Source organism: Crassostrea angulata, chromosome 7 (assembly GCF_025612915.1).
Source record: "Crassostrea angulata isolate pt1a10 chromosome 7, ASM2561291v2, whole genome shotgun sequence".
Classification (NCBI taxonomy): domain Eukaryota; kingdom Metazoa; phylum Mollusca; class Bivalvia; order Ostreida; family Ostreidae; genus Magallana; species Magallana angulata.
Window position 1 is genome coordinate 43,369,948 of NC_069117.1, and position 13,228 is coordinate 43,383,175.

At 32.6% G+C, this 13,228-nt stretch overlaps 1 protein-coding gene and 1 pseudogene across 4 annotated transcripts in view; one reads left to right on the top strand and one right to left on the bottom strand.

The window, feature by feature from the left end:
* LOC128156095 (protein turtle homolog B-like) overlaps positions 1–13,228 on the bottom strand; it is a 62,972-nt gene that overhangs the window by 42,057 nt on the left and 7,687 nt on the right. The window lies entirely within an intron of this gene.
* LOC128156098 (uncharacterized) lies at positions 4,489–7,953 on the top strand (annotated as a pseudogene).

The following is a 13,228-nucleotide window of genomic DNA, read 5'->3' on the forward strand; positions in this document are numbered from 1 at the left end:
TTTAACCGTCGAGATCAATCTATATGTACATCGTCCGCTGTGCAAACTTTTAGTCATTGTGTTGAAATCGTTGTGAAAACCATGAGTCTAAAATAAATGAATTCAATTCATACAAATAAAAATCTAATAATTCCAAATGGTTTGCACACAATCACATACACCCTCAGAGAGAGAGAGAGAGAGAGAGAGAGAGAGAGAGAGAGACTTGTGTGTTGATTATAATACTTAAATTAAAATTTTATCACTGAACTTTATTATTTAAAATATCGCTTTAGGTTTCTATAGTTGGTCATTTGAGCGGGATTTTATCTCAGGACTCCACGTGCTTCGCCTGTCAATCAGTTTAAGTATAACAATTCAGATCAAGCCACGCGCCGCGTGCTACTTGGCTCCTCCTATATGGCTAGAAGAAAATTATCGAATGAAACGTTTTTGTTTATGTTTTCTTATATCCCTATTGAAAAGAGTGTTCCTATTTTAAATTATTCAACAATAATTTCTCTCCGATTTCATGATTATAATTCATGTACTGGCGACCAGAGTCGTTTTCCCTCGCTGTCGTATTATTTTTGTTACTAGATAAATTCTTATATATTCATAACTTTTAACATTCATTTGTTGATTACCGGGTATTTTTTCGTGTCCTGTTTACAACAAGTATGTGTGTAAAAAGGTAAATAAAATACTAGAGCAAAGCTCGTTGCAAAGCAACGAGTGGGTTTTCCGCTAATGTCGAAAGCAACGCTAGAAGTACGTCTAAGAAGCAGAGTTCTTAATCTAGTAACAAAGAAACCTAAGTACAAAAAGATAAAAAAAAATCGAATGATTCTTGGTACAACTTAACATGATCCGAATGTTTTTAAGTACGACTTAACCAAAAACCCTTAACCATTTCAAGAACGACTTAACAAAAAAAACCAATGTGTTTAAGTACGACTTAACAAATTTGACCTCATTTTAGGTACAAGTTTACTTTACCTTGAACTAACATCTTTTTTCTTAACCCAGAATGCAAAATTAAAATTTATGTAAAAAATCAATTTTGTTTAAAACATAATTCTGAGCAACTTTTCCTCTTCACCTCTTTTCAAAAGGTTGACCTTTCGTACTGTGTGCTCGTTGCGTCATTAATTGTCAGAAACTTATCGATGTTAAGTTTACTTTACTGTACTTCTGTGAATATTTTCTATGTAAAATTACTATGAACCAGACAACATTGAAATGGTGAACATTTCAAAGGGCCCCGCTTATGTTATTTCAGAGAATTCTGCTTTGACCTTGACCTATAACTTGAAATTTTTCCAGCTATCATAGAACTTTTAATTCAATTTCATTCCCCCTAACATACATGCATTTTTGTTCAATCTGACCAAGATTAAGCATATTTGGAAAATAATCTACTATTTAAAACTAATTTTAAAAAGATCTGCTATGACCTTCACATTGACAGACTTGGTTCAAGGTCACTGCACGCCATTAACCAATAAACTCTGTAAAGGTAAAATATTAGCCAAATAAGGGCTAAAAGGAGAGTATATCTATGCTCTTAAAATATGGATTTTTGTGTGATCTGATATGACCTTGACTCTTCATCTACAAATATCATTCGAGGTCATTGCATATATTTTGAACAAAGGTATCATGTGGGTAAAGTATGAGGCTGAATGGAGCAAAGGGAGAGAAGATATACTCCGGACAAGGATTTTTAAAAATATAATTCTGATATGACCTTCACAGTTTCTTTTCACTGAAAATAGGTTCAAGGTCACTACACACCCTTTCACCCTTTACTCAAAAGCTCTGCTTATGTGAAGTCTGAGCCAAATAGGGGTTAGTAGAAATTATATATGCTCTCAAAAAAGGATTTTTGCATGATCCGATATGATCTTCACCCGTTACCTAGAAATTTCATGCAAGGTCACTGCACATCGTTTAACCATAGAGACACTCTGTGAGTATTAGCCAGATTGGACCAAAGGGAAAAAAGATATGCCCCAGACAAGGATTTTATATATATAATTCTGCTATGACCTTAACCTTATACCTAAAAACATGGTTCAAGGTCACCGCACATCCTTCAACCAAAGGAACCCTGTGGATGAGGTATGAGCCAGATTGGGCCAAGGGGAGAGAAGCTATGCTCCTGTCAAGCCATCTCGGATGGACAGACCGACAAATTGATCACTAGAAGGCGCCCGCATAAACATGCCTTTTTATCTAAAATAGTATCCATGCTATCTGCCCATGGTGAATAGTCATCAAAACCATTCATTAGCAGAATTTGATTTCCCTCCTTTTTAAGGTGGTATGGGACATCTGTCGATATTAATGTGGATTAAAGTACTATATAATTGAAAACTTTTCACCGGTTTAGAATTTTCAAATTTTACAATATTTAACCAAAAAATAGCTTTTAAAAATATTTGAAAAGGTAAAAATTGTAAAAACCCCAGCGGGATTCGAACTCATGACTTACAGGTTCCTAGTAAACCCTCTAACCCACTGTGCTAAGGAGTTAGGTGACCATTTTTGAGAAGAAACTTCATGTACTTATATAATTACACTTTATTTTATTGTTTATTTCGATAAACAATACGTCACAACATAGAAGTGTCCCATATCACCTTAAACTCGGAACACCTCTGACCTAATAAGATCGCCGCATTAAATACAAAGTTTAATTTAACTCTAATTTGTTTATCATCAAGAAATTCTGCATCGCTGACAAATAAAGTTTTCTTCTGTATAATGAAATACCAATTAACTGACTATTTGGACAATAGCAAGTTTATTGTCCTATTCCACAGCAACTATTTCCCTTGGCTTTGCCTCATTAAATATTTGCTGTCTTGGGGGACAATAAACTTGCTATTGTCCTCATACCCAGTAAATACTAAATAGGCATATAATATCCCATCCACCTACATTTCATGTTATATAACCTCCCGTTTGTAACCTTCAATTTCACTGTAAAGTCAACATATCTGTCATAGCCGCAAGTTTCACAGTTTATTTCTGCTTCTCATGTACTTAAAATTAGGGGCCTTAATATTGCTTACCAATTCCAACAAGAGACATCCCTCTAACTATTGATAATCATTAAAATTCATTTCATGAATCTACACAACAATGATAAACCTTCAAGTACAGTCACTCTCAATTTTACAAAAATATTGACGGTACTTTATCCGAAACTGTTCCTTGTATCTTTAACTTAGTACACTAACATTTTTATGAAAAGACGGTTTGTCTTAGAATAAGAAAGCTAATGCAATTCTGAGAAAAAGAATACCACATATTGCCAATTCCATTGAGGTTTAATAAAAATATGGCCATTTAAGTGAACCCACCATTTCCAATTCCCTTTAGTAAACACAGATTTACAGGGTTCTCCATAGTAAAACATCTTTATCTGACCTTTTAGAGGTCAACTTTTGTTCAACCACCTTTAAAAAGAAACCTTATTCAATACAACATATGCCTACATGATATAATCATGATAAAAGCTTCACATCATAGAAATACCCTTACATGTATACCCCCCCACCCCCCAATCTTTTGATTTTCATAAAAAGTCATGGTTTGAAATGTTTTACCTAATTTTATGAAACATGTGGCAATTTCCTTGAGTCATTTCTCACACATATTTGAAAACAATCATCAATGATCCTAAAATGTGATCTTTATTTGTTTATTGTATGATCTGTACCATTTTAATTAACAAATAGACAGCTGTCCTGCTTGTGATTTCTTGTTTTCATGAAAAAAGTAAGCTAACAATCATATTTAATGAATATCTAATCTATTCTGATTTCTAGTCTTCTTCTAACCATGCTAAAACAGTAAGTTACAACCTACAAGTTAGACATCTGCCTTAAATTAGAATTAAATTCAAACACACCCAGGTAGCTGGAGACAGTGTTGATTTCAATGAAAAATGTTCAAATTTGACATGTTTTTCTACTTTTTTATGCATATATACCTTAGAAAGGTAGAAATAGGTTGTTTCTTGTTCATTTCAAAAGTAATTATCATAGCAGATGTTATTTCAAAGTCAAATGTACATTTACATATCCTACATGTAATCTTAATGCAGACAATTAAATAGAGGGGGGGGGGTTCAATTATGTAAACACATCTAAATATCTTTATGAAATAAAAAATAAAGGAAACATAATTGTATACTTTAATTGAAAAACAAGTTTTCACAGCAATTATGAATTTCTTTAAACAGCCTTAATTTTGTTTTCATAATTTCTTATCAAACACAAACCACAACATGGCATGATGCTTTCTTCAAGTTCCATTATTGTTCATGCATTATCGGATTTAATTTGAATTACCAGTAAATAGTCTGTAGAAAACAAGGAATATGCATGTGGATAGAGGTGACAGGTTAATCTCAGGAGCTGACCCACAAGAATCAACAGGTACCGGTAAAAGCCATGTGGTAACAAGAGTCTGTTTTGAGCTGAAATAAATAAAAAAAATAATTAGCTGTGTTTACATACATGTACTAGTAATAGCTGTGTTTACATTAACATATGCATAGTATTTCTGTAAAAAATACACTGACCATGCAGTGAAATAAGTATGACATATCCCAATACATGACATAACATTTAGGCAGTACAAGATCAAAAATTTGCATATCAAGTCATAATACTGCCTTAAAATCTCTGAAAAATGGGAAAAGCTCATCTACAGATATGATAGCAAATGAAATGTTAAAACATGGAGGTTATTTAATGTTAAATTCTTTGGGAAAATTGTTTAATTTTATACTAAATTCTGGTACATTTCCTCAAAGTTGGAATGAGAGTTATTTAGTTTTGTTACATAAATCTGGAAATAGGCTTGACCCTAGCAATTACAGAGGTATATCAATTACCTCAAATCTTGGAAAACTTTTCAATAGAATAATACATACTAGGTTACTTGAATTTGTAAAGTCCATGTCACTTATAAGTGAAAATCAAATTGGCTTCAAAGAAAACTGTAGAACATCAGACCACTTGTTCTCTATAAAAACTATCATTGACCATTATAAAAGTAAAAAAGTATATGCTGCTTTCATTGACCTTAGAAAAGCATTTGACACTGTATGGAGAGAAGGTTTATTTTATAAGCTCCTTAACTCTAATATTTCTCAAAAATTATTTAATATTCTTTTTTCCATGTACAGCAACACAACCAGTAGGATAAAATTTTCTGATGGGTTAGGTAAAATATTTAACTCTGAATGTGGTGTCAAACAAGGGGATGTTCTTAGCCCTACACTTTTCAATATATTTATTGATGGTATTGTCAGTGACTAATCTCAATGTAAACTGTCTGCTTTATGCTGATGATATTGTTATTTTATCAGAGAGCAAAAGTGGTTTAAAAACTAGTTTAGATATTCTTTACAACTATTGTTCAAATTGGAAATTACAAGTCAATGTTGATAAATCTAAAATCATGGTTTTTAACTCAAATAGTAAACATCAAAGCATCAATTTCACTTTCAATGGAAATATTATGCAAGTTGTATCAAAATACTGTTATTTGGGTATTGTATTGAAAAGTAATGGGAAGTTTAATTTAGCAACATCTGTGCTTGTTGAAAAGGCCAGAAAAGCATATTTTAAAATGAAAAAAATAATTGGTATTGATAATCCATGTAAGCTCTTAGAAAAACTTTTTGATTCTATTGTACTTCCTGTACTTCTTTATTGTTGTGAAATATGGGGAGTGGATCTCTCATTGAAAGATATTTCAGTTATCGAAAAATTTCATGTAAAATTTCTTAAAGATATACTTGGATTACATTGCAAAGCATCTAATGCTGGTTGTTTGGCAGAATTAAACAGGTTACCACTTTGGTCTAAAATCTCATTCTCAAGCATTGAATATTGGAATCACTTGATAACATCTAATTCTTTGGCATTTAAATAATATCAGGGAACGATCAATTCCAATTCCTGGACTAAGAAAATTTATGGCATCCTAGACAATTTGGGATTCTCAAACATTAGTAATTATAAAAGCACAATCCAACACTTTTTACCAAACATAAAGCAAAGAATCATTGACCAATGTATCCAAGAGCAATCATCAAAAATTTTTAGTTCAGAAAAACTTTCATTTTTTCAAAAATTATATATGAGAAAAAGAAGTCCTTATGTTGATATACTCAGGAAAAGATCTGAGAGATCCTCTATTAGTAGAATAAGATTAAGTGCACATAAACTTGCAATTGAAAGTGGTAGATATAATGCCACAATTAGGAATGAAAGATATTGTAATGCTTGTAAAACTGGTGCAATTGAAGATGAAACTCATTTTCTTTTTCAATGTAAAGCCTATTCTCATCTAAGGAACAGCTATTTTAGTAATTTTTATAAGATAAGTAAAATAAATATTGCCAATAACTTGGACAAAGAAAGATACATTTTACATGTATGTTTAAATAGTGAAATACATACTATTTTAAATATTACTGTTAAATTCATTAATGACTGCTTTGAACACAGATGTCAATTAGTCTAAGGAAATGTTAAACTGATCTATATAGATCAGTAAAAATATATATACTGTACATGCAACTATTGTAAACATACAATGATGTTCTTATATATTCAATGGGCCTTTGCCAATTATTGTAATTGTGTTTGTGCCAATAAAATATTTGTATTTGTATTTGTATAATATTACAAAAATTTTCATAGGTATAAACACTTATCAAATTGAGAAAGAGAGAGAGAGAGTTTATTACCGTACTTGTAGTGCAACAGTCAATATTTCAATTCGTAAACTACAAACGTATATTACCCACCGAACAGCGTCAAAGTACATGTACTGGTATTAGCTTCTGGCATACCATTTTTTATCAATTCTACTGTGTATTTTTTGTTTGCAAATAAATTTAGCGAGGGTTTTTGTTTATTTTCTTATAAATTACATGTTTTAAAAACAATACTACGTGTAATAAGCATAAAACATGTATGAGTAAACTTAATGAAGAATTTTTAATAGATTATTTTTCAAAGAATGTGGTACATTACATGTATGTCAATCTTTATAAAACTAGCGTATATTTCGTGCGCCATAAATTGCAAGTTTTTTGTAAATAACATTTACTTGCATGATAGGTATATATGGTCTAACCAAAATTTTCTTCATAAAGCTACAGCTGTATGTACCACATATATGTTTTGTCACAAGTATACATTTTAAAAAAAAATACCCAAATTCCAACAGTTTAAATAAACTCAACTCATTCTCTGATAAGTTCATTGTGTTTTGTGCGTGCATATCTTATTTGTCTGCTGCAACAGCAGCCAATCAGCGGTAAGCTGAATCCACAAAAAGAAAGTTTGTGTTTTAGGAGCGGGTAAATTGTTTATGCGACACTGTCAAGAAAACCACACCAAATAATAACAAGAAACATAAATATTCACTTAAATGTATTCTGTTGTAAAGTAAAGGTTTTTAACACTTATTGCATCTTGCAAAACATGTGATGACCTTAATCATCTGTCATATATCTGATATACATGTATATGTAAAAGATGAAAGACATAACGACGGAACAAAGTGGGATTCGAACCTGGCCCTCTGAATCTCTAGTCAAGTGCTCTACCAACTGAGCTACATGTATCTGGCACCGGTATTCAAACCAGTCTGACCGTCACATTCCTCCCCCTTAAATGATCTTCACCCTCGAAGATCATCCCTGGCAGGATCGAGTTAACCTGTTAGTTCCAGGGGTTGGTCACAACACCAATATTGTAACAGGATGGGAGAAATAATGAAGGGATTTGAACCTGGGCCCCCTGAATCTCTAGTCAGGTGCTCTACCAACTGAGCTATCTGGCACTGGTACTCAAACCGGTCTGATCGTCACATATATAAAGAATTATTTTAAACAATGTTGTTCAATTAAAAATAACACTCGCAACCTTCAGTTTTTGTCTGTAATTAATCAATATTGGCGTGCGATCAGTTCTCGCTGAGTACCATTTCTCACCAGTGCATTGTTACGTCATTTTATCAACACATAAAATTATATACGAAAATATGATGTAACAGTGCACCAGCGAGAAATGGTCCTCGGCGAGAACTGCTCGCACGCCAGTACTGCCAGTAGTCAGATTAAAAAAAGAGAATAAAAAATTACATTTAAAACATTAACAAGGACAATTTAAGTACACATCATAACTGCTAAACAAGAAAAATTATGTGAACTGGTAGAATGGTAGGCATAGTTCTAACTTGTAACCTACATGTACAAGTACATGTACCGGGTACCCGTTGGTCTGCTAAACTTCTTTAATGATACAATGATCGGCATCATAAAGATATTAAAGTCATGTTTTAACTCTGAAGTCTGAAGTATACAATTTTATTTACTTGAAGTTATGTCTACAGGGTATTCATGACTACATTTGGAGTCCTCTGCACAAGAATATATGATATGTTTCTAATTAGACCCTGCTTTGAATTTTGAGTTGAAAATTTACAATCTGTTATTTTTTTAAATAGATAAATTCAGTCACCCTTTCCAGTCCCCCATGAACCTCGAGCGAGTCTAAACACCCATGAAACATGTAAAAATTACACGTTAGTAAACAAACACCCACACCATAACAAAAACATCTAACAGTGTGCACGTACTTACATGTACATCTATACTATATACTAAATTTTAACCAGTTAACAAGAAACTTTAAAAGGAGTAAAAGCCTCACCTTCTTCAGTAACATCCACATAAATCACACACTTTAATGTCCATCTTTTCTCCTTTATTACTCGTAGCTTATCAACGGCTGATCGTCGACAGAAGTGTGGCTGTCAGAATTTCCTCGTAAACGATTCACACGAGAAAAATATCCTCCTTAAACAAATATGTAGTATTGTTCCCTGTGCATGTTCATATGTTTCACAGCAAATTGAAAATGCATGTGTACACCGAAAGAATACACAACTTCTCTTCTGCATTACGGCTCTCTCTTTTCTACAATGCCGTTCGTTACTGTTTACATTCGGCGCGCGCGCGCGCGGAGGTCACAAACAGGGGCGCCCCGACAAATAGTTGCACATAGAACGTTTAAATAATGTGTGTTCATTGAATTCATAAATGATATAGATGAAAAAAATGAAATTGAATCACAACAATTTATCTAAGACGCAACACAACGTAATGCAGTAAATGCCTGGGCCTTAATGTGGCATTTGTTCGCTTGTGTGTCTATGTAGACATATTAACTCGTTCATGTACGATTCTCACATATTTGTTTTATGAAATTTGAAACAAAATATAGGACAGAACTTGTTTAATTTGATACCAAATGACATTATTTAATATATTAACAATAACTAAATTAATTTTTTTTCATAAAATGATAACGATTTTTGCTATCAGAAAAATACGTGTATGAGCTGCTGACCCCTAATTATAGGGGCCAGCCCTTTTTTCTTAATTTTAAATGAAAGCTCTCGTTATTCTAAACAACTTTTGTTCTATATGTATTAACAAAATATTTTTAGTTTAAAGGTTATAATACAAAAAACAACAAAATTTCAGCCCCGAAAAAATCTTAAACTTTGGCAACAAATAGCTCAAAAACTAACAAAGAAATTACCAAAATTTTCATGCCAGCAAAATTATAAAATGTTACCGACAATTTCGCCAAATTTCATGCATCTATCATCTGTAGTTTCCGAGATCAACTCTGGACAAAAGACCCCCCAATTTTCAATTAAAGGGCAATAAATCATAACCGGAAGTGAATTTTAAAAATTTGAAAAAAACGTCTAGAGATATTAATATCATCTACATACCCTGAAAGTTTCATAGCAATCAGACAAAAAATGTTCGAGAAATCTCGTGCACAAAATTTGCGGGAAAAAAAAAAAATAATAATAAGAAACAGTAGAATAACAGAAGGGTTTTCCGTTGAAAAACGGAAAACCCTAATAAACAGGTTAGTCAGCATTTGTAAAACGTCAGCTTAATCGCATGCATACAGTGAAGAGCGGACACTTGTTCAACAGAATGATAAATATCGCCATTATATAAATAAAAGTTATTGACTTGTTGTGTATATCCAGTTGTGTACATATCGTATGAATTATGTTACATGAACATGTATAGTTTAACGGAAAAACAAAAACTAATAGTCATATTTTGACTATACACGCGATCTTAGTTCAGATAAGAGAGGCGATGACGGGTTAGATGTAGGTATGATCTATGTATACAAACAAGTGCAGAAAATCATAGAATTAATATTTAAATGAATAAAAATTCGTGTCAAAAAACTATATAACAGTTGATTTCAAGATTTCTTATCTATCCATTAATTTTACATCGTCTATTCACTAAGGCAATCGGCGATCGGCAATAGTACTGCAGTAGTACGCAATAAAGAATGATCATACGAATTATGAATAATAAAAACTAGCCGAGAATGAAGACAACGATAAAGGAAACTAAACTAAAAAAATATCGGAATAAAGTCGGGGCAATTTGTTATAGCAATTTTAAATGGATTAGAAGTATTTAATGACTTCAACTCAAGTACATGTATAGAAATAAAAACTCAAGATGCTCTGTAAAATTATCGACAGCTCGCTGAATTAACAAAAATATATCGGATTAAAGTCAAACAGTTCTTTTAATCTATCTGAATGATTACATTAATCTAAATTAAATACTAATAATAACAGACTGATCAAAATTAAAATTACCCCCGCTTCCCAGTTGTCACCAAGTACACGATTCACGCAACGTATCAAAAACGGGGGAACGGATGGACGTTCTGATTTTAAATAGATCGATTGAAATTCTTTTGTAATATATCATATAAAAAAAGAAAAATTCTTGTCATAATTACCACCTTGCTGAAGTAGATCGGGCAAAAACTAAACAAAATTATATGGAGAAAAATCAAAGCGTTCAGGCCACGCCTACCTCATTAATAAAGCGCGCAAACCGTTCACAAAGCGTGCAGCTATTTTTAGCAAAGCGTACCGTGCAAGAAGCGAACCGTTCCGTTCACAAAGCGTACCGTACCGTTCACAAAGCGAACCGTACCGTTCACAAAACGAACCGTACCGTTCACAAAGCGAACCGTACCGTTCATAAAGCGTAACGAACCGAACCGTGCAACTGGTGTAGTAGCACGTTTCAGGGTCTGTACCAACTCTGTGTTCTTGACACAGACATCCTGCTCATAAACTACTAGATGCATGTCGGCAATGTAAAATGCAGATCCATAAAACAAAGGTACTAGCAAGGACGCGGGACATCGGAATAATTCTGTATTACATCACCTGCTGCTGCATACAATGGCTCATCCTGAACCGACTGACTTTATTTGATCCTCATTTTTTGTCATTGGTAATTAAAATATCTACAATAAGACTACAGGATATATAATGTTTTTTATGCTCATATTGGTTAAAGACGCAAAGATGATACCAGTGAATTCACAGAGACTCTAACCTTGGTCTTTAGTAACATATGCAATGTCACTGCAAGGGATTATATGCAAGTGATAATTCAAGATCATCCATTGATAGTTAAAGATCATGGTGCAATTTTCCACTGTCAGTGTACAAAATAATTCATTAGACTGCTACTGAATTTCATTGGATTATCCAATTGTCATGGTTCAAATGAAATTTTCAGATTCATGTCCTGAAAGAATTCTGTAGCAAATTTCTATAATGCCAAGTATCTCTAACCAAGTTACATGCAGACATCATACTGGTATATATAAGTACCAGTATTGATCCTGATGCACAAATTGACAGCGGATTGAACAATGATCAATGGTGAGAAAATCAAACCAAACATAAACACAAATGTAATTTGGTTAAAAGATTCAAACTTAAATATTTCAAACACTACACACTCTTTCAATTGCTTACATCTCTATACATCATATACAAACACCAATTAAAACATGAGATTTTTTAAAACATCCCATTTCTAGAATTAATAATGAATAAAAATTGATAAACATATTATGCAATCTTCTGTATTTTGAGTGGGATTCAATTTGTTTACATGGGAAAAGCTCTAGCCTGCTGCTTGAAAAATGCCAGTACAGTCTAACCTCCATGCAATGACACCTCCGTAATCCTTTTCACTCTCTATTCTGATCCACAATCTCAATAATTTTTACATAGTCTAATGATTTAACCAATCTGACATGTCCAATTCATCAATAAGCTCTCATATTCTAACTAAAGTATGCCGTTGGCTTAAACAGGTTTCACTGTACAGCATACAGTTATTTGTGAACAAGGTTATTCTCTCTATAAGAAAGTAAGATCTGGCTTTCCTCCACTCTTTAAAGATAGGTGAAGGCTATGACTGTCTGTCTATGGACATATATAAAAGAAACAGATCTGAACAATTTGTTCACTTTTTATTAAATCATTGCAGTAAATCAACATCTAAGATTATCCTCATCCACATCATTTATTTGTACATGATTATTTTAGTCCCTGTTTAAGTTTTTGCTCTATTCATTCCCATTGCAAGAAATCAAATCTGGGCTAATTCAACATAAGGTATACTTATCTTTATAAAAGATTAAAGAAAACAATTAAAGATACAGTTTTACACATTTATAATAATTACCTTTTTTAAAAGTGTGATTTTAAAAAAAATGTCAGAACAAGAGAGTAAACTAAACCTGCACAAATAAACTTACTATTATTGTCAAACTTCATTATCTATAACTAAATGGGACTGTTTAATAAAATCTTCAAAATATCCAAGTATTTGAGATATCAAGGGTATTTAAATACTTTAAAAATATGTGGTTGGGACTTGCAAATCACTTCCACATATCCAATGTATTCGAGATATCAGTGTTTGAAATATCGAAGTTCAACTGTACTTCAATTTGAAAATATAAGGGATCAATACTATATACTGTAATACATGTATATATAACTGGCACTGGGTTTAACAAGTCTACATAAAAATCTGAGCAGACAATGACCAAAAGCATCAAACCCCATGATACTCCAAAAACTGTCTGTTTTGCAGACCTGAGGTCAATATCTTCTGACTGGAGCATACATCTAAACAGGTTATTCAGTGCCCACGGGATTTATACACAACTTTGGAAACCATTTCTCCAGCATATTGCATCTTGATATCAATCAGATATAATGTTTTACAGATGCATATAAATTACAGATACATATAAATCCGCCTTTTTAT